This window comes from Eriocheir sinensis, chromosome 3 (genome assembly GCF_024679095.1).
Source record: "Eriocheir sinensis breed Jianghai 21 chromosome 3, ASM2467909v1, whole genome shotgun sequence".
Taxonomy (NCBI): domain Eukaryota; kingdom Metazoa; phylum Arthropoda; class Malacostraca; order Decapoda; family Varunidae; genus Eriocheir; species Eriocheir sinensis.
This window is the reverse complement of record NC_066511.1, coordinates 17,814,031-17,835,802: the sequence shown is the minus strand read 5'-3', so window position 1 is coordinate 17,835,802 and position 21,772 is coordinate 17,814,031. Positions and strand designations below refer to the sequence as shown.

At 42.9% G+C, this 21,772-nt stretch overlaps 1 protein-coding gene across 1 annotated transcript in view; it reads right to left on the bottom strand.

The window, feature by feature from the left end:
• Positions 1 to 21,772, bottom strand: part of LOC127003279 (BAI1-associated protein 3-like) — a 317,122-nt gene that overhangs the window by 87,046 nt on the left and 208,304 nt on the right. The gene's annotated exons all lie outside the window — the stretch shown is intronic.

Here is a 21,772-nt window from a genome sequence, read left to right as displayed (position 1 = left end):
CACACACACACACACACACACACACACACACACACACACACACACACACACACAAACACGCCCTGTATGTACCTCCGCTCTTCTTTTAATATACTCTCCTCGCCCGAGCCCCGGCAGAAACAAATCCTTTTTTTCTCACGAATGTTGGTTTATTTTTTTCTGATAATATTTTCCCTGCCTCAAGAGAAGGTCAGGGATACATACCGCCCCGCAGGCCACACTTTTTTTTTCTTTTTTTGTTTGCAGGAAAATGAATCACAAGTGGGAGGGGTGGAAAGAAGGAAGAGGAGAGAGAGAGAGAGAGAGAGAGAGAGAGAGAGAGAGAGAGAGAGAAATAAAAACAAACAAACAGGAAATAGGACCAAGCAGACGGACATTGATTTCGAGATCGAGTGGAAAAAAAAAACTATACATGAATTATAACTATGCTACACTTTTCTATCTCTCTTGCTCAAATCTGCCTCTAATCTCTCTCTAACCTACTTACTTACCTACCTACACTACCTCAACCCCCCGCCCCCCCCGTCCGCACCCCACACCACACGCACACACACACTACACCTCTCTCTTTCCAACCTGCCTCTTATCTTCCTCTAACCTATTTACTTACCTATCTACTTACATACACCCATCAACACAAATCCCACAGCCCCCAGCGACCCCCCATACACACTCTCAGGGGGGGGGTTGTTGGTCGCCTGCTACACACAATTATTTCCTGAGCTGCGGGGGAAGTTAATTGAGCCATTTCACTCGACGAACAAGCCTGCGAGGGCGGCGCCTGACGGGGAGGGACGGGGTCTGCCGGGGTGGGACGGGGCTTGATGTGTGGGGGGGGGGTGACCTGCCGACGCCGACCCGCTGCTGGTGCCGGCGTAATTTTCCCTCGCTAATGACGAACAGGATCACCTCGCGCACTCGTCTCGTTCCCTGACTCGCTTATTCTCGCCCCCTGACTTGCTGTTTGTTGCTGCTGGTGTTTGTTCGTGGGTTGGTGTGTTGGTGTGACTTGCGACTGGGTTTGTTTTTTTGTTGTCTTGGGTGGTGGACGTGTTGTGGAGATGGTGGTGGTAGTGGCTGGTGGTTGTTTTGTTTGTTTACTGATGGTGGTAGTGGTGGGGTGGATGGTGTTGTTGTTTTGGTATTATACACTATTTAGATTAGCGTGGCATATAAGCACCGCCCATCAGAACCTAGCGAGCACCAATAAGATTCAACCTCTCACAGCATCCACCAGTCACATGTAGCCTGAGATGGAGAGGGGGCGTGGCTTGATCGTGGACTGGCCACTGATATAGACTTGCTAGGGGAAGGGGGAGGGTCCTATTCGCCAAGTTAGCCTGAACAGAGTATAGTGGTAGTGAAGGTAATTGTGTATGGGAAGTGATGTTGGTGTTGGAAGTAAGATTGTGGTCGTGGTGGTAGTGTTGGTGGTGACTCTGGTGTAGGTGGTGGTAATATTGAAGAAAGGATGATTATGGTAGTGGAGGTGGTAAAATTGGAGAAGGAGGTGGAGATGAAAGTAGTGGGTGGGTGGGTGGGGACTAGTCTACTAACATTTGTACTAAGTGTGGTGGTGTTCCTTTCTTTCTCCCTTCCTTCCTTCCTTCGTTTACTCTTTGCCTTCCTTCTCCATCCCTTCATCCTGTCTTTATCAAAAAATCATTCTACTTCTCAATTATCTTTAACACTTTCTCTCTCTCTCTCTCTCTCTCTCTCTCTCTCTCTCTCTCTCTCTCTCTCTCTCTCTCTCTCTCTCTCTCTCTCTCTCTCTCTCTCTCTCTCTCTCTCCTTTTCTTTATTTTTACAACTAAATCTCATTATCTGTTTCCTTAAGACCTTCATTATCACGCCTCCCCTTCCTCAATCCTTCCCTTCTATTCTTTCCTTTTTCTCCCTTTTTTACTGAAGACTTTTACCGCCTCCTCTCGTCCACCCTCTCTCAATCCTTCCTTTCATCTATTTTTTACTTACGCCTTTTACATTTTCCTCCTGTCCATCGTCCCTCAATCCTTTTCATCCTCTTTCCTTTCTCCATTTTTTTCTTTGTCTATTCACATTTCCTCTCGACAATCCTCGCCCAGTTCCTCCCTCCTATCCTCTCTCCTTTCACCTTTCTCTCCTTCTTCCTCTCCTCTTCCTTTTCTTCCTTCTCTTTTCCCCCTTTTTCTTAAGCCAATTACCTTTTCCTCTCGCAAGACCATCCACGCCCCTAAAAAACCCACCAACATACCAACAACAAGAAAGGTTACAAAACAAACTCCCTTTCATCGTCTCATTACGGAGGCGAGGAGGCAGTAACATCCCACCACCGCACACGTGTTTACAGCCTCTTCAATTAATCATTAAACTGTTTTGGCGGGGAGTGGGAGGAAGGTTATGGAGCGGTTATGGCTCTTTGGGGAGGGTCGGAAAGGGACGGAGGTGTGGGAGGGGAGGCGCGGGAGGATGGGTTGCTTGTGTTGGTGGTGTTGGTGGTGGTGGTGGAGGTGGTGGTGGTGGTGAGGCAACTTGGCAGGGCAATATGAGGAGGGTAAAAGAATGCAAAGTTGAAAAAAAGGCGGAAGGTTATGAGGAAAGGTGTGAGGAAAGGATTTTTTGAGAGAGAGAGAGAGAGAGAGAGAGAGAGAGAGAGAGAGAGAGAGAGAGAGAGAGAGAGAGAGAGAGAGAGAGAGAGAGAGAGAGAGAGAGAGAGAGAGAGAGAGAGAGAGAGAGAGAGAGAGAGATTAACAAACAAGTATTGCTTAATTGCTTTCTACATCCTCGGTGTGTGTGTGTGTGTGTGTGTGTGTGTGTGTGTGTGTGTGTGTGTGTGTGTGTGTTTGCGCGTGCCTACATAGTGTGCGCATGGCTGTGTATTCCAATATTCAGCGGGTTATGCAGGGCACGTGACGGGCTGGTAGGCGAGGATCGATGCCAAGCAAGTCGGTCGATGGAGGAGGAACTTGTGCATAGCTCCAACGAAAAAGAAAGTGTATAGCATGGCAAACCTCCGAGTAAAGGTCTTAAACACGGGTCGCGCTCCAGCACATGCCCGCGATAACCCTTTTCTGGTGCTCCACATCCTCACGAACAGGAAGGCACACATTTCAGTCCTGTCTTGGGGTTTGTGAATTGGTCGTGAGGGTAATGTTTAAGGTAATACTGGTCCGTAGTAAGAAAAGAACACCGCATTTAAGTACCCACTGTACATCATCCTTAGCGTCATCAACCCCCTTATGCAGCCAACCGACCTTGTGGGACTCAATAAGGGAGGTTAAGAGGTGCAGACGACACACCGCCACGCCCTGCATTCCGGGGAGACAAGAAATAGCCGCCTCCTCCAGCCCACATTCTCAAGCTGTGCTCCAGCCTGTGCAAGTGACGAAACCACGTGCGGACAAGTGTGGCAGATTACGAGGAACAACTAAAATTAGTCACACTACTCACCGAAGAATTGCCCATCTCGGTAAAGTGGACACATTGCTGAAAAAAAAAAAAATGCTCCCAGTCTGGGGAGACATCTCAACCTACCATAAGAAAATCAAACCAAACAATGTGTGAAGTAATATCACTGAAGTATTGGATTGTTTCTGAGCGTTTGTTTGCTGGCCTTAACTTCAACCCACGACAGGAATTCATCGTTGGCGAGCACTTCAGGCGAGGAGGAATACCCGCGCGCTGCGTCGGGAGTTTCGTTACGCCTCCCATAAGGCATTAGCGGCTAAGTGTTTCGCGGAATGGAGGTGAACACGTCTCATATATTATGTCATTAGGGTGTAATAACGAGTCTTTGCGCCCCACAATGACTCGCTAACAGCGTGGTGATTAGGTTACGCCTTTAAACGAAAATGTCGATACTCCGAAGTTGACGACGATCACCAAAAAGAAAGTTGCATTTGAATATCTGACTTTAGAACATCTGTAAGGAGAATGAACCCGAATTTCCAATGTGTATTCCTTTTAGTGTTAGAGGAGGCAAAACCAGGGCTGAATAATTTGACTTTAGAACATTTGTTGAGAGAATAAACCCGAATTTCCAATGTATATCTTTTAGGGTAAGATGAAGTAAAGACAGCTGACAAAAATGTATCGAAACAATGTATTTTCACCTTGTATATGTATTTTTACCTTCACCATATTTCCTCTCGTAATGGCGCTCTCCGAGTCTTATTAATTCCTTAACCGGCTGGGAGATTAATTTTTATCCTAGGTTTCTCCCCCCGTCTTCTTAATCTCCTACAAGAATCACATTTCCTCGTTCTCTGATGGAGCCAGTTAGTGAGGGCTGCGTCATCTCTTTAATTCACAGTCTGATGATGCTACTTAACCTTACAGCTAATGTGGGTGTTTGGTGTTGCCTGGTGAGAACAGTTCTGAGCAGCCATCACCATCCTCCTCTCCTCCTCACCATCATTATCATCATCATCCTCCTCCTCATCATCATTAAAATGGTCTTCCCTAACGTCCTCCACCTCTCCCAATCTCCGGCAAATGTTCTACTAGTTTCAGCTCTTCACTTATTTCTCTGTCTACCTTAACTTCTTGGATTCTCGGGTTCCCTGTCGCTGCCTATCTGTTTTAGTTACTACGCAGAATGTAACAATGTCAAAATCAACTTCTTACTCTTTATCGTAGCTAGAATATCGTCATGGCTGATTCAGCATACAGTAGCAGACCTGTTCTCAAATCCAGGCGTACTCAGAACATTTTTCGGTCATTATGATATTTTGCACTCCAACACACACACGCAGCAATGGTCGCATGCAAATAAAAATCAATGTTTCTCGCACGTTTTCCCGGTGTTAAAAGGACGGAATCATCATCATGGCACACACGCACACGGGTATCAAAGTTTCCTTCGCTGATACATTTTCCAGAGCAGGGATTAAAATTATTCCACAAACGTGAAACAAAAATCATATTCTTGCACTATTTTCCTCGATCAAGAACACAGGATATTACAGCTTGATCTGGAATGCCTGGAGCAGAAATCATACCCTTGCACTATTTTCCCCAGTCAAGATTAAAAAAAAAACACAATTACAACTTGATCTGGAATACCTGAAGCAGAAATTATACTCTTGCACCATTTTCCTCGATCAAGAACACACACTATTACAACTTGATCTGGATTACCTGAAGCAGAAATCATACTCTTGCACTATTTTCCTCGGCCAAGAACACACACTATTATAGGTTGATCTGAAATACCACTCTACACTTGCAGCGCTGAGCATAAAAATAGTTGTTGGCGGCAAGAAAAGTTTGAGGAACACCAGTCTGCAAGCACACGAGGACAGCAATATGACAGGGGCAAGTTATATGTTGTTGCCTTTCACCTTTACGACGGCACAGAGCGTATCCTATATTTAGCTTAAAAAAGAAAAGGGTGTTCGGTGAATTTCTCGACATATGCGACGGCACAAGCTTTCTATATTTGCACTTTGGTGAAATGGAGAAAATGATAGATGTTTGAATGCAGGTTTAGCTAGAATGTTTACCCGCTCTGAAGCACGAACTTTTGTTATTTTTATTATTATTTATATTATTATTATTATTATTATTATTATTATTATTATTATTATTATTATTATTATTATTATTATTATTATTATTATTATTATTATTATTATTATTATTATTATCATAAACATTAGTATCAAAATCACTACTTCTACTACTACTACTACTACTACTACTACTACTACTACTGCTACTGCTTCTGATTTGCCCTCTGAAACTTACACACTAAAACAAACCATGGGGATTCAATATATGGAGCTGGATAAAACAATATAAAAGTACATGCATGCGTGAAAGGAACTATTATTATTTGTTTTTTGGCATCTGCACACACAGCCTTGACGCCTCTATTGGTATTGCTGCTGCTGCCGAGTTCGCCTTTGTCATATTCAGAGCTTCGCCACACTCGTAAAAAAAAACATAAAGGGATTGGAAGTGAACCAGGCATTGCTATACTATTGTCAATGGTTGGGTTTTCAAACATGGCATCTAAAATTGGGTTCAGCAGCGTCAGAGATGGCTGGCCTATACGTTAGATACAGCACACCGATTTTACAATTCACAAAGACATACACAAAGCTGGAACAATGACTATAAAACACCATACGGATTCTGGAAAAGTCCCAATAAACATGAGTTAGAGAGGAGATACTATGTCCCCTAAGCTGCTTACGGAGTGCTTAGAGGAAGTTTTTCATGTATCTTAATTGAGGTAGTAAATGAAATGAAATAGGAAGCAAATATCTAAGTAATCTTCGCACTGCATATGGCATTGTTGTTTTTAGTGAGTGTAGTGAACTGTACCACACTCGTACGTCAACAATCATGATCGAATCAAACAAATAGTCAAACACGAGGAAGCTCCAGGAAAAGAAAATTAATACGTACACTTAGATCAACTGACACCAACAAATCCATCACTAAACCCTGAAATAAAAAGCCGTAAAGGGCTGGGCAGAAGTGCTTGTGGAAAACATACTAACATTCTGAGGTGCTCTCTGCCGCTGTGCTTAGAGCGAAAGTTTTTCAATCACCGTCCGTTCCACGTCATGACATATAGATCAGAGACGCGGGCATTGAAATTGGAAAGCAACTGAGGTGCCAGAAGAGGAAGGGGGTGATAGAGGCTGGGTATCACTTTAATGTATAAGAAACTCTGCTAATAGAAAAGACAATTGACAAAAGCAGATTATATAATAGGGGCAATTGAAAGAGGAGAGGGGACAACACTGGTGAAAACTGTGAGAGATGGGGATAAAGCTGATGTAAAAAGGCCAACAGGGATGCGATTCACCAGAGGGTTTGAAGTTTTTTTTTTTTTACAGAAAGTTTACACTGAAATTGAAAACTAAAGACAGAACAAAAACAAACAAACAAACCCTTGAGAGAGATAAATATCCTGCAACAGAAAGATACAGGCTACTGCTGTTGACACACACACACACACACACACACACACACACACACACACACACACACACACAGAGGATAATCAACTAATGCCAGCGAGGGACAGTGATTATTTTGAGAAACTGAAGAGATAAACTGAGAGAGAGAGAGAGAGAGAGAGAGAGAGAGAGAGAGAGAGAGAGAGAGAGAGAGAGAGAGAGCATATATATTTTCCCATTCGCTTTCCTTCTTTCTTACTCTGTGTGTGTATGTGTGTGTGTGTGTGTGTGTGTGTGTGTGTGTGTGTGTGTGTGTGTGTGTATGAGGGGACGCTGATGATAGTGTAGTGTTGTTACTGTTATTGCTGTTAGTGGTGATGGTGGTTGTGGTGTGTGGTGGTGGTTAGGTAAGTAGTGATGGTGAGGTTGTTATGGTGATGGTGGTTGTGGTGTGTGGTAGTGGTTAGGTTAGTAGTGATGGTGAGGTTGTTATGGTGATGGTTGTTGTGGATATGATTCTTATTGTGGGGTTGTAGGGTGACTCGTCCCCAGGTGAAATGTCCCGATTGATTCATTCCCGGGGTATTCATCCCTGGAGGATTCGAATCCTAGGGTTATTTGTCCCCTAGGGTGATTCGTTCCTTTGGCTGTATTTTCGTCGCGTTAGTTACGAAGCTCCATTACTACGACAATATCCGACCATCAATGGATTTTTTTTTTTTTTTTTTGTGTGTGTGTTATTCGAATCAAGGTTTGGTACATCAGGTTGTTAGCTTGACTACCGTTCATTGGTTCGTTTTTCTGTTTTCACTTTTCAGTACGTGGACCACCAAAGTCAAAGCAACATGCCGCATACCATCCTATCAAGCCGTGGCAGGGAAAAACTTGGTGATGATCGTAACTTCATTTACACTGCACAGAAGAAAAACGGTGATGGAACCAAGCAATACTGGCGATGTGGGGTCACTGCATGCAAGGCTCGTGTTCACACAACTGTAGGGGATGAAACCTTCATTATCGTGAACTGTGTGAACAAGCACAATCATTCCACGACCACTGCGGCTGTGAAGGCGAGGGAGGCCATGGTCGAGTTGAAAGCTGTTGCTACTTCCACTCAAGCATCCTTTCGTGCTTTGGTGGCTAACGTTTTGTCAAAATTGGATGAACATTCACTGGCTCATGTGCCGTCCACGTCTACTATGAGCCGCTACGTGCGGCAGTGGCGACAGGACGCTCAACAAGCTCCTCCAATTCCCCAGACTCGAAGTGGCTATGTTATTCCTGAAGAGTACACCAAGTTAGAGTCGAGCGAGATGTTTTTGCAGCATGATTCTGGCATTGAGGATGGTAACCGTATTTTTGTCTTTGCCTCTGCTCAGGGGTTGAGGGATCTTGTCCGGTATAAGAGTTGGGGTTTTGATGGAACCTTCAAATGTTGTCCCAAAATCTTTGCGCAGCTCTTTACCATTCATGGTCAAGACAGAACATTTAGTGTTCCTCGAGTCTTTGCACTGCTTCCTAGCAAGACTGAAGAAACATACACTCGAGTTTTCTCCATTCTTAAGGATCTGCAACCTGAACTGAATCCTCAAGATGTGATGATAGATTTTGAAATGGCTTCTTACAACGCCTTTATTGCCTCTTTCGGTTATGCTTCTGTAACTTTTTGTCTTTTCGACTTATGCCAAAACATTTACAGAAAAGTAGTGGACTGTAATGAGAAGCAAAGGTACCATCGTGAGGATGAGTATGCTTTGAAAATACGTTGTTTCCCTGCTTTAGCTTTCTTGCCAATACGGGATGTAGTGGCTGGTTTTGAAGAGCTTGTTGATGATGATGATTTGCCTCAAGAACTTATTGATTACTTTGCTGTAAATTACATTGGTTCAGAGAGAGGTCGTGGTCAGAACCGCAGGAGAATGGTTCCCAGGTTTAAAATTGCTGATTGGAATGTGCGTGACAGAGCCCTTCAAGATAAACCTCGCACCAACAACAACTTGGAGGGCTTCCACAATGCCCTTCAAAGTTCTGTAACGCAAACCCACCCTAACCTTTGGTGTCTTATCAAAGGACTGACAAAGGAAGAAGTTCTTGCAAATGGGAAAAGGATTAAGTTTGAACAGCCTAGATCAGTACGTGAGCCAACAAATGTTACTAAGAACATCAAAAGTCTCATTGAAAAATATGATCTGATATGAAAAGATTCGCTTCCTTCGTGCCGTGGCCCATAATTTAAAGTTATTTTAGATACTCTAGTAGTCCTCTTCTGAGTAGTAATGAAGTTTCGTAACTAACGTGACGAAAATACAGCCAAGGGAGCAAATCACCCTAGGGGACGAATCACCCTAGGGGACCAATCCTCCAGGGATGAATAACCCGGTGGTGAATCAATCGGGACATTTCACCCGGGGACGAATCACCCTCGCACCTTATTGTGGTGGTGTTGATGAATGTAGTGTTGCGGGTGATAGTAGTGGTAATGATAGTTGTAATAGTGAATAGTTGTAATAGCTTGTGGCGGTGGTGGTTATGGTGATGGTTGTGGGAGTAATGGTAAGTAATTAAAGCTCAGGAAACAAGTGTCTTAACTATTAATTACTCCTCTCATCTAACAGTTCATCCTCTCTGAAATACCTAGCAGTTACATAATTATTATTTTTTTTTAATCTGAGAGGAGGGAGATGACAGGGAAGGAAGGGGAATGAATACTGGACAGCTGCAGGGAAAAGGGAGGCGCGCGCACACACACACACACAAACACACACACACACACACACACACACACACACACACACACACACACATACAATACATACACACACATAATACATATAAAAAAAAACACACACAAACATAATTTCGCCCACATTTCAGATACAGTAAAAGAAGATAGAGTAGAATTGGATACAGATACAATGAAATTAAATACATTAAAATCAGGTACAATCAAATCAAATCAATCACGCACAGCTACACACACGTACATACATACCCCCCCCCCCCCCAACGTACATACATACACCCGCACACACTCAATTAAGCTAGACTTCAAACACGGGAATCAAATCAATAGTACAGATAGATAATATAAATAGAGATAACTACGTAGACAGATAGATATAGACAGATATAGCATACGGATGGATAGATAGATATAGATAAAGATAGATATACAAACTGATAGATTGATAATACATAGATAGGTAAATAGGTAGATAGACAGATTGATAAAGTCATGAATAATATGATAGATGAATAGATGAATTGATAGAGACTGATAGACAGATAAATAGATAAATAGACTAACTGATAGATACATAACCCACACAGTACAATCCAACTCTATCGATTACAAATAAAATAAAAAATAATACGGTTAAATATAATAATGTGACACAAAAGCTTTACACACACGACTGTCTTTTCTCTCTCTTTCTGATCCCAATTACTCTGTCCTGGGAAGTCATTGGGAATTGCCGCAGAGACAAAACAATCCCCCCCCCCCCCCCAGAGGGCCTGCCGCACAAAAACCCACCTGTAATACCTGATTCCGAGAGATAATCAAGGCGGGCATACGCGTGCATCCTCAACCAGCCTTGTCGGTACGAAGAACAGCGAACTGGAGGAGGCTGGGAAAGGTTGCGATGCTGGATTACTCCTGTTTTCTTTTTTCTTTTTTTCTTTTTTTATTCGTCTCCTGGTATGTGACTTTTTATTTTTTTTATTTTTTAGGTTTTTGGTTCTTTCTTTTTCTTTCCCTGCCCAATCCCCTCAGATTTAAAACTCGTCAACCACCATTTTCCTCCAGGCTTTATTTTTTTTTTTTTTACTGAGCGTGTGTTTGTGTACTTTTTCTACTTTTAAATACGTTGATCTGTTCTTTGTTCCGTATCTCCAAATTCAGACTCGTCACTTCTCACTTTTCTTCAGCTTTTTTCGAGGGTTTTTTTTTGAAAGTTTGGAAGTCTTTTTTTTCCCCCATTTCCTTCTACCTTTTTTTTTATTTATTTCTCAGTGTGTGTGTGTGTGTGTGTGTGTGTGTGTGTGTGTGTGTGTGTGTGTGTGTGTGTGTGTGTGTGTGTGTGTGTGTGTGTGTGTATCTAAACCTCCTCGGTCCATTATTTTTCCCTTCCCCAAACTTTAAAATCATCACCTTCCTCTTCCTTCTGTTTTTCTTTTTGTTTGTTTATGCTTTCTGTTGCTGGTAACGTTCAGAACAAAATGTCTCAAATATATGTTTCTGTTTTAAGTTCGTGCATTCTTTTTTTATTTCTTTCACCACGTCGGACTCGGCTAAGGTCACACTAAACCGACAAAGGAAAAGTTTTAGTGGTGAATTCCATCCGAGTGCGTTTATTTCCAAGTAAAGGAGAGAGTGTAAGGTTTCACGAGCGTCACTGTTTGTTTCCTTTTTTTTTTTTTTATATGCAAGCGGTGGTGGCATGAAGGAGCTTTGCAACAATCCACCTTCAATGTTTTTTTTCAGCCTACATTTTTTTTAATAGTAAGATATGTAGAGTATTTATATCTATTGCCGTTTAATCTTACAGACATTTTAAGAATCCAGTAACTCTTGATTTCTTCTATATACATTAAACAAAATGAAATGCATATTTTCCTTCTTTATTAATTTCTAAAGTATGTTCCTCAATTTCTGATGCATTTCCTCTAATTTCCTTGTTCATTTTCAAATTTCCCATTTGTAATACATATATGCTTTACCTTCTCCCTTTAGTTTCCTCGTATCGGTTAAAGGTTTTCGAATATATCGCGTTATTTCTCGCCTGCCATGCATTTTCCCACTCCTCCCTTTACCAAAACCACCGCGGCAAATCCTGTAACGCAGCCAGCCAGCCAGCGGCCTCGAGGGGGAGGGATCCAGGGCACCACCGCTTGCTCCCTTCAAGTCTCCGCCGCACTCGACGAACACTCAGTTGCCAGCCGTAAAAATGGGCCTTATAAAAAAACCCTCATACATTCATGCATGAAATGATGTGAGTGCGGCGGAAGGGGATGAGGTCGAATGTTGTGTGTGTGTGTGTGTGTGTGTGTGTGTGTGTGTGTGTGTGTGTTTACCCCAGAGGTATACACAGCTGCCCACCAATCAGGTAAGACACTTTGGATAGAGAAATGGTGTATATATGTCGTGTGCAAGTGTTTTATTGATACGTGAATGGACACAATGAAGATGCATGAAGATTTATGGATGTTGATGTAGAATGGCTGATAAAAGAGAACATTATACATAAAGAATATTAGTGTGTTTGTGTTTGTGTGTGTGTATTGGGCCCACGTGTTTGTTTTATTGGTAATTGGAAGAATGTAATAGAGATAGATGGAGATATATCGAGATGAAGAAAAATGGACCGAAAAGTAGATACGAAAACAAATATAGGGAAAACATAGATTGATAGTTATGGATAGAGAGAAAAATATAGAGCTAAATAGATGTATGGATAGTTAGTTAAATACAGACAGAGTGAACGATAAACAAAGATACAGAGAGAAATAGACAAATAAACTTTTCACACACAGTCTACATGGTATTCTGAGAGGCTGTATACATAACCAGTTTCAATAATTTTCCTTTCGTTTCACCCACAATACCAACAGCCCTTTCTACGTCTTATGAAACCAACCAACACGTCCTTCGGCAACCTGTTAACCAGCACTCGTAACAACCCTCAATCACTCCCTACGTACTTCTACAGTCTCCTCAGCTTCATCACTACCTTTATGGGTGGTGCTACGTCCCTCCCTTCCATTCCCTCATAGCCACACACCCTCCATACCGTCGAAAAAACACCCTCCATATCTGCAGTCTGATAACCAATGTCCTGAATAACCCTTTTTTCAGGCATCATGCACGCTCCCTTACGCGGCTTTCATTGCACGCTGGCTGAACAATGGCGGCCCAAAACTCGCTTCCTAAAACATGTCAGGTGCTTTCCTCCCTTCCCACTGCACGATAATGTTGTTTAGTCACCTGAGAGCCCGGCCAGGCATGCTCCTCCCTTCCTTTACAAAGGCCAATGCAAACCCTTCTTCCATTTCAAGTGACTTCACATACATACCTCCTCCTCCTCCTCCTCAGGGTTTTCACTCTATTTTTTTTCCTTTTGTTAATAGAATTGAATTTACCTCTCGTCTTTTACAGGCTTTCGACCTCGTCAATATGCGCGGGCAAACCATTGTTGTTGTAATGGTTTTAAATTTATCAGCCTTTCAACCTGTTCAGTGCGGATTTCAAAACCTTCTTTTTAATACAATCGACTTATCGTCTTTCAATAAGCTTTCAGTTCCAGCTTTATTTACCTGGGCAAGCTGCCATTACTGTATCCTTATTCTTGCTACTTTTCATTTTCCTACATCAATCTTTTAAAATATTTCTCGAATCCCTCAAGCGGGAAAAGTGAAGAGCCATGAAATAATACCACCGTTGAGGACACACTCATGGGACGATGAACTCGTATGACTCAAGCTTTTAACATTGCAAAAGAGACAAACAAAGGAGACTTGATGCAAGCTTTCAAACACCAGAAGTTCAGTAACGTCTATCACCCCAACTTTACTTCAGCTCCAAACTAACGTGAACACTAGAAACAAATCCACAAATTCAAGCGAGGCGATGCAGAACAAACAAATGCATAATTTAATTTTATTTCAGTTCGAATCACTTGTACTGTAACAACATTCCTGGAGAAGTACTTAATACGGAAGCGATCAACACCTATAAAGATTACATTAACGGTTACAATATCACGTCACGAGTGAACTGAATGGTCCATCATGCACGTTAAATAAGTGCTTTTGTTTGTCCCGTTGACTAATCAGCTGCCTGACAAGTAGATTAAATTACTGAAGCAAGCAACAGGGTTTTTGTCGCCTGTTCTTTCATGTGATCTTGTTTTCATATTTCCTTCACATTTCTATCCTCCTCTTCCTCGTCCTCGTCATCGTCCCCTTCCTCCTCGTCTTCCTCCTCATCCTGCTTTACTAGTTCTCTACTTTTTCTTCTTGTTCTACTTTTTCTTCGTCTTCTTTTCTTGCTCCTCTTCCTCTTCCTCCTCCATGCCTCGTGAACTTTCCCTTTCCTACTCTTTCCTTTCTCCTCCTCCTCCCCCTCCCACAGCCTCCGCTCCTTCCTATGCAAATCATTGTTGTGGGCCTCGTCCTTGTCTCCTCAAGCGGCCATTCACGCTCTTTCTTCTCCCCTCCACGGCCCTTCCCTTCCTCCTTCCAAACACTTCCCGCGTGCTGCAATGGGGTAAGGGTGGTGGGGTCCTATAAGCCGTTTGTCTCCTGGAAATATGTCTCTTTCATTACAGTTTATCTCTTTCTTTACGATTTTCTTTTTTTATGTATGTGGTTTATTTTTTATATATATGCTTTACTATTACTTCTTGTTTTGTTCTTCTTGTTCTTGTTCCTCTCCTCCTTCTTCTTCATCTTTACTCTCCTAGTAACTATCTTTTTTTTTCATTACAGTTTGCCTCTTTCTTTACGAGCTTCTTATTTTATGTATGTAGTTTACTTTTTTTATATATATGCTTTACTATTACTTCTTGTTTTTGTTCTTCTTGTTCCTGTTCCTCTTCTCCTTCTTCTTCATCTTTACTCTCCTTGTAACTATCTTTTTTTTTTTCACTGCAGTTTGTCTCTTTCTTTGCGAACTTCTTTTTTGCATATATGGTTCACTGTTGGATTCGTTGTCGTGACTCTCCTTTTTATATATACAGATCCTCTATATGTACTTTTATATCTCGTTTTTTACATGTACTTCCTGCACCTAATTATAAAACGGTAATTCCACCCTTTCTCTCTCTCTCTCTCTCTCTCTCTCTCTCTCTCTCTCTCTCTCTCTCTCTCTCTCTCTCTCTCTCTCTCTCTCTCTCTCTCTCTCTCTCTCTCTCTCTCTCTCTCTCTCTCTCTCTCTCTCTCTCTCTCTCTCTCTCTCTCTCTCTCTCTCTCTCTCTCTCTCTTTTAAACGCTAAATCAGCTTCCTCGAGGTTGGGCGTTCTGTATCGTCTCCGCCAGTTCTTCTCCCCCGCGCAGTTGCTATCCATATACAGGGGCCTTGTCCGCCCTCGTATGGAGTATGCATCTCACGTGTGGGAAGGCTCCACTCACACAGCTCTTCTGGACAGAGTGGCGTCTAAGGCTCTTCGTCTCATCAGCTCTCCTCCTCTTACTGATAGTCTTCTACCTCTTAAATTCTGCCGCGATGTTGCCTCTCTTTCTATCTTCTATCGATATTTCCACGCTGACTGCTCTTCTGAACTTGCTAACTGCATGCTTCCCCCCCTCCCGCGGCCCCGCTGCACACGACTCAGGCTCATCCCTATACTGTCCAAACCCCTTATGCAAGAGTAAACCAGCATCTCCACTCTTTCATCCCTCACGCTGGTAAACTCTGGAATAATCTTCCTTCATCTGCATTTCCTCCTGCCTACGACTTGAACTCTTTCAAAAGGAGGGTATCAGGACACCTCTCCTCCCAAAATTGACCTTTTTTTCGGCCACTTCTTTTGATTCTTTTTTGGGAGCAGCGAGTAGCGGGCTTTTTTTTATAATTGTTTTCTTTTTTTGTGTGCCCTTGAGCTGCCTCCTTTGTTGTAAAAAAAAACAAAAAAAACATGTCCTTTACCCTTACCCTTAGATCTCTTATCATGCAAATCATTTCCGTTCTCTTTCCTCTCTCTCTCTCTCTCTCTCTCTCTTTGACTCTCTTTCCATTCCTAAAATTCCTTAAACAGCCTCCTATTATTTCAGGGAGAGGTACGTCGTCTATTTTTTTTCTTCTCTCTCTCTCTCTCTCTCTCTCTCTCTCTCTCTCTCTCTCTCTCTCTCTCTCTCTCTCTCTCTCTCTCTCTCTCTCTCTCTCTCTCTCTCTCTCTCTCTCTCTGCTTTCCTCTAACTTCGCTGTCTCTCTCTCTCTCTCTCTCTCTCTCTCTCTCTCTCTCTCTCTCTCTCAGTTTATCTCTCTCTCTCTCTCTCTCTCTCTCTCTCTCTCTCTCTCTCTCTCTCTCTCTCTCTCTCTCTCTCTCTCTCTCTCTCTCTCTCTCTCTCTCTCTCTCTCTCTCTCTCTCTCTCTCTCTCTCTCTCTCTCTCTCTCTCTCTCTCTCTCTCTCTCTCTCTCTCTCTCTCTCTCTCTCTCTCCTTCCTTTCTCATGTTGATTTAAGGAGGGGGGGGGGGGACATGTTTCTGATTCTGGCAGTTTATGTTTTTCTATTTCAGGCTTCAGTTGGTCTCTTTCTTCGGTATTCTCTGGTTAATAATAAGGGAGGTCACGGTGTCGTATTCCCCAGTGTCTTGTTCTTCTTTTCTGTTCTTGTTCTCCGTCTTTTTTTTTGTTGTTGTTGTTTCCTTCTATTCTTTTTCACTTTCTTTTTCTTCATCATCGTCATTTTCATCTTCTTTCTTCTTTTTCTTTTTCTCCTTCTTCTTCTTCTATTTCACATTCTTTTATTTTTTCTTCTTCCTCTTTCTCTATTTCTTTTTCACCTTTTTCTTCTCTTTTTTTCTCTCTCATGATCTTTTTCTTCTTTTTCATATGCTCCGTCTCCTCTTCCTTCTTCTTCTACCTAACCACCCACCCACTCATCCACTCAGTCAGCCAGCTCTCCATCTCTCCGCATAGTGACCCACCCGCTCCTTCCCGCGCCCCGCACCGCCTCTCCTCCTCCATGAATAATGAAGGGAGGAAGGTATCACTTAAAGCCTCATGCACTATTCATCGCCACTCCCTCGCCCACCTCGCGGCCGGCCTGAGCACCTGTCCTTGATGACTCTGCACACCTGCGGGACTTTCCTACACGCGGCGACATTCACCCAAAAGCGAGGTAACGACGGGCAGAGGCTTTTGTTCATCTAGGTCCATATTCTCAAACATTCCGGGGCTTACACATACACGTATCTGGTAGGTCTTTCGCAGAGGTTGTTTGTGGGTATTTCAAGGGTGGTTTTATGGGATTAGGGATGGTTTGGCAAGGCTTCTGTACCATGAATGTGAAGAACCACTCATGAGAACCCGATTAATATCCTTTGTGGCCTTGGGGATTATTTGGTGTGAGAGCCAAGGCGTAGTTTGACAAGGCTTCTGTACCATGAGTGCGAAGAACCACTCATGAGAACCCGATTAATATCCCTTGTGGCCTTGGGAGCTATTTGTTGTGATAGCCGAAAGCGTCTGAGAATACGCCCCTTAAAGTTACACACCCACGATAATGATCATAAAGTTTGGCTATGCTGCCGCCCATTCATCCTCCAGCAAAGTTACCGTGGAATAATACATGGTCTAGGTTAAGGGGCTATTACACTGGGCAAATTTTCCGTGGATCTTCAGTCAGACCACGATTTCCGCTGGCGTGGTTCTCATATTTCGGTGGTTTTCTGACGTGTCCACGATCTTCCAAAGCTACGGTAGATTTCACCCAAGGACGACGGTATTACTCACCATCATCATCAGCAGCAAGAACAAGAAGCAAATGAGAACCACGCCAACGGAAATCGTGGTTTGACTGAAGATCCACGGAAAATTTGCCCAGTGTAATAGCCCCTTTATGCTAGGTTACACTACACTGATGCCTTACGTTACATCCCATTGGTATTGTTAGCAGAACGTTGGAATACATACTTGCAAGCTCCTTACTTCTCCCTACCTTCTGAGCACACATTAACACGCAATATCAATCCTGATTCTTTCTTTGCCTCCTTTCCCCCTCCCTCCCTTCCTCAACCCGTCCCACTTCCTCCCTCAATCCTCCTTCTCTCTCTCCCCCTCTACGCAGGCCATGACGCAGAGATATTATACGCTATGTCAATCCTTAATGGTACTTAAACACTCTCCCTCCTTTCCTAATCCCACCTATTCTCTCATTCCTATTCCTTTTCTTATTCCCTAACTTCCTCAGTCCCACTTCCTTATTTCCTCAATCTTAATTATCAAACCTTCCTTTCATCTCTTCCTTCCTTCTACTTCTGCAATCCTATTTCTTCCATCCCTCCATTACCCTCTTAATCTCGCTCTCTTTTAATCCCTCCCTCCCTTTTCTCACTCCCTGGCTCCTACTCCGTCCCTCTCACTTACTCAGGCTTACTTCCCCCTTCCCTTCCCTCCCTTCCCTCCCTCTGTTGTACTCATTTCCTTAATTCCTTTCCGATCCTCTTACAACCTTTTTTTTTTTTAAATTCTTCAATCATGCTCCCTCCCTTCCTCCTAATCCCTCGCCCCTTCGTACACCCTCCCTGCCTCCCTCCATGCTTCACATGTGTAGAAATGGACTCGAGGTCACTTCTTCACTTCCTCTGCACTTCAGGCACTAACTCATTCCCTCAGTCAGTCATGCGTGGGTGCGTGAGTGCGTGAGTCTCATTTCGCTTCTGACCGTGTTTGAAAAGAAACTCCTGCGTGGGAAGTTCGCGTCAACTACGTGTGATTACTTCCCTAGTGTAAAATGTGTTATGACCTTTGAAATTCCTGCCATCCATCTCTAAGGCGCTGGAGGTGGCGGAAATATGACTAGAAAACAAGCTCATGTATAATTAGTTTGCGCCAGTCAGTGGGGGGTGATGCTTTCCGTGGCGTTAGGCTTCGTGAATTTCCCCCCGTGGCCGTAGAAGTGTCGAAGTTATTAGTAATTACCTTCAGATAACATCGCGGGAACTAATGAATTTGAAAACACGCTAATTATTCTGCGTCAACAGGGTGTAATATCCTTAATTTGCGTACGATATTGTGTGTTACGTTCTGAAATCCCTTCCCCGAGTATGGCATTCTTGGTTATTTCTTCCTTCACTGAAATAGCATCACGGTAATTAGTAGTATTAAAAATAACCTCATAGTTCACGTCAACAGTTTTAAAATTCCTTCCCTTGTGCAAAGCGTTGTGGTCTGTGTGCGGGACGCTTTTAGTCCCCTCCCCTGAGTGTGAAAGTGTCGGTGTTATCGGTAATTACGTTAAGCTATAACCGTGGTACGAATTAGCAATGTCACTGTCACATTCATTACATATAAAATAGGGAGGGGCGGGCTGTCATGTCTCCCCCCTCCTCTTCCCCATTGCGCTGGAAAAAAAAGGAAAGGCAGGTAAAGCAGAGATGAGGGAAATTTAGTCAGTGATTGTATTATGATGGGTTGTTGAGGCACGCAGAGAACATCGATTTTGCTGAATTGACGCAAAATCTAACACTTATTTTTTTATCCATTTTCAAGTTTAACTCTTGGTCTGATCCTTTCGACCGTTAATAAAGTAGGTTTGTCGTGGTTTGCAGACGACCGCGGCTTGAAAAAAATACAAAACCTATCCAAAAGACAAAATCTATTACAAAGACAAAATCTACCACAACACAGCTGGAACGAAAATGAAGACACCACAGCACACACACACACACACAGACACACACACGCATACCCCACAAAAAACTGCAAGAAACAGACACCAGCTGGCCCTAGAAACAGTCTTAGCATCCACATTCCTACAGCTGGTCCTTCTTTACTAAAAGCATCGACGAGTCTGCCTTGACGCAAACACTAGCACAACGAAGATGGAATCAAGGCACAATAGCACACCACGACAGAGGGACAAACCAACCCAATCAACAGAATATAATGCTTCGTGGTTTACAGGCGGCATGGACGAGGGAGGAATGAGACAGACAACCCCAACCAGACTGGATTCATGGGACTAACAGCAGATCACCACACCACCAAGGGTCCTAAGAAACAGAGCCATTGTTACCACGTACGTACTTACACGCTCCTACACCAAGGCAAGAAGGGCGTAAGATTATCAAAGCGGCCGGAATGGTGCACAAACTACCATTTCTATATCTCAGCTCAATATCTGTTTCCACTTTTTCCCCTTCGGACATCACCACAAATTGGGCCGTGTTTAGGAATTGGTTGACACTCCCTACACGCCCTTACAACAGCAGCCAGCAGGGACTCGACAATATCCTTAGCGACAGGGACACATTCCGCTGCCACTGGCCTCGACGGGTCCATCCTTCTCCCCGGATTTTCCTGTCGGCAGCCACGCAGCCACACACAACACCCCAGCCCCCTCGTGTTGGTCTTATTTGTTTTCTGTCTTATCCATTCCACTCACTTCTATCTCTAGGCCCATTACTTGCATCTCTCTTATTTACATTTTCTATAAGCATATTTCTATACCTTTACTTACTTCCATCTCTAACCTTACTTCCATTTTAAGCTAATCTTCTCTCTAAACCACTTATTTTCTTCTAGTTATGTGTATTTAAATTTACCTTATTCACTTAATTTTCTAAGCTCATCTTTGTACTTGAACTTGTTTCCATCTCTTAACTTACTTCCATCTTTAAGCTAACTTTTATCTCTAAACAACTACTAACCTTTTTCTCTCAATTATGTGTATTGTGGTCTAGTGTTTACCTAGCTAAAATACTTCTTACTTATCTAAACCATTACATATATCTATCTTTCTTCATCCATCGGTACTGTCCGGTAACTTAGACTCTCCTGACATACCTGACCTGTTAACAATTGATTTCATGTACAAAGAGATTCATGCCCCGTCTAGCTTCCCGTAACCAGCCCCTTACATAACATTTTTGAACCATGAAGATGTGTCTGAAAATACAATTAAATTTTCTGTTGGTATGGAATATGTCTGACTTTTTGTCCACTCACTTTCCATAAACCGCATTTGATGCCCCGTGTGGCGTTCCATAACCACAAGCTTTACGTAACACCCTTGGAAACTTAAAGAAGAGCTACGTAAACATGACTCAATCTCTTGGCCTGGCTAGTGTGTGATGGAAACTCCCACATCAGTATCCGGGAGGGTACATCTGCACCATTACCTTCCTCTCTTTGATGTACACAATAAAAATAATGGACCCCTGAAATTTAAACAAAATACATCAAAGTAAACGAAAAATGGATTGACATTCCCTAGAGTTATTTTACAATTTACAGCCCTATACTAAAATATAAAAAAACTGAAAGGAAATACCGTAGATTTTCATGTAATACGGCTTTTGTGTGTGTGTGTGTGTGTGTGTGTGTGTGTGTGTGTGTGTGTGTGTGTGTGTGTGTGTGTGTGTGTGTGTGTGTGTGTGTGTGTGCAACGCGGCAGAAGCACTCCCATATCAGTATCCGCTAAAGTTAATTCTTGCGGACTTCCACTCCTTATATATAAATTTAATCCGGTTTCCAGAGGTTATTGCCGTTTTCCTTCCCCTTCCCCTCTGCTGCGCTTCCCTATACTAAACCAATAATCGCCTCGGGCCACTTCACCAGCACGTCACCCATGCGAGGGGCGGTGTTGACGCGGCCCCGGACGATGTCAAGGGGATGAAAATGAGTGCGTTCCTGCTGCGTCGGATATCACCGCCCTTCGTTCAGCGCAACCTAATCGAAATACTCTCTTGTTATATACGTACATGAAATATTGTGTTCCTCCTGCTGCAATAAATGAATAGAAGAGTAAGGATGATACTTTTGGTTACGCACACGAAATAGTTGCAAGATGTGGAATAAAGAAGTGAACGATCTGAAACAAAACTAGAGTAAAGGTAGGTACTGAGGACACCTGAGAGATAGATAGAGAGAGAGAGAGAGAGAGAGAGAGAGAGAGAGAGTCTTTCTTATTCCCATTGCAATAATTTACCTGTGTTACGCAAGGAGCATATTAAACACGAAGGGACAATTTACGTAATGGGAAAAGTAATCAATGCCAGGAAACAAAAAAGAGAATGAAATAACAACAACACAGCAACAATAATAATAACAACAACAACAACTACTACCACTATTATAACTACTACAACTACTCTTCTCTTCTTCCTCCTAGATCCTCTTCCTCTTTTATTTTCTTCTTCTTTTTTCTTCGTC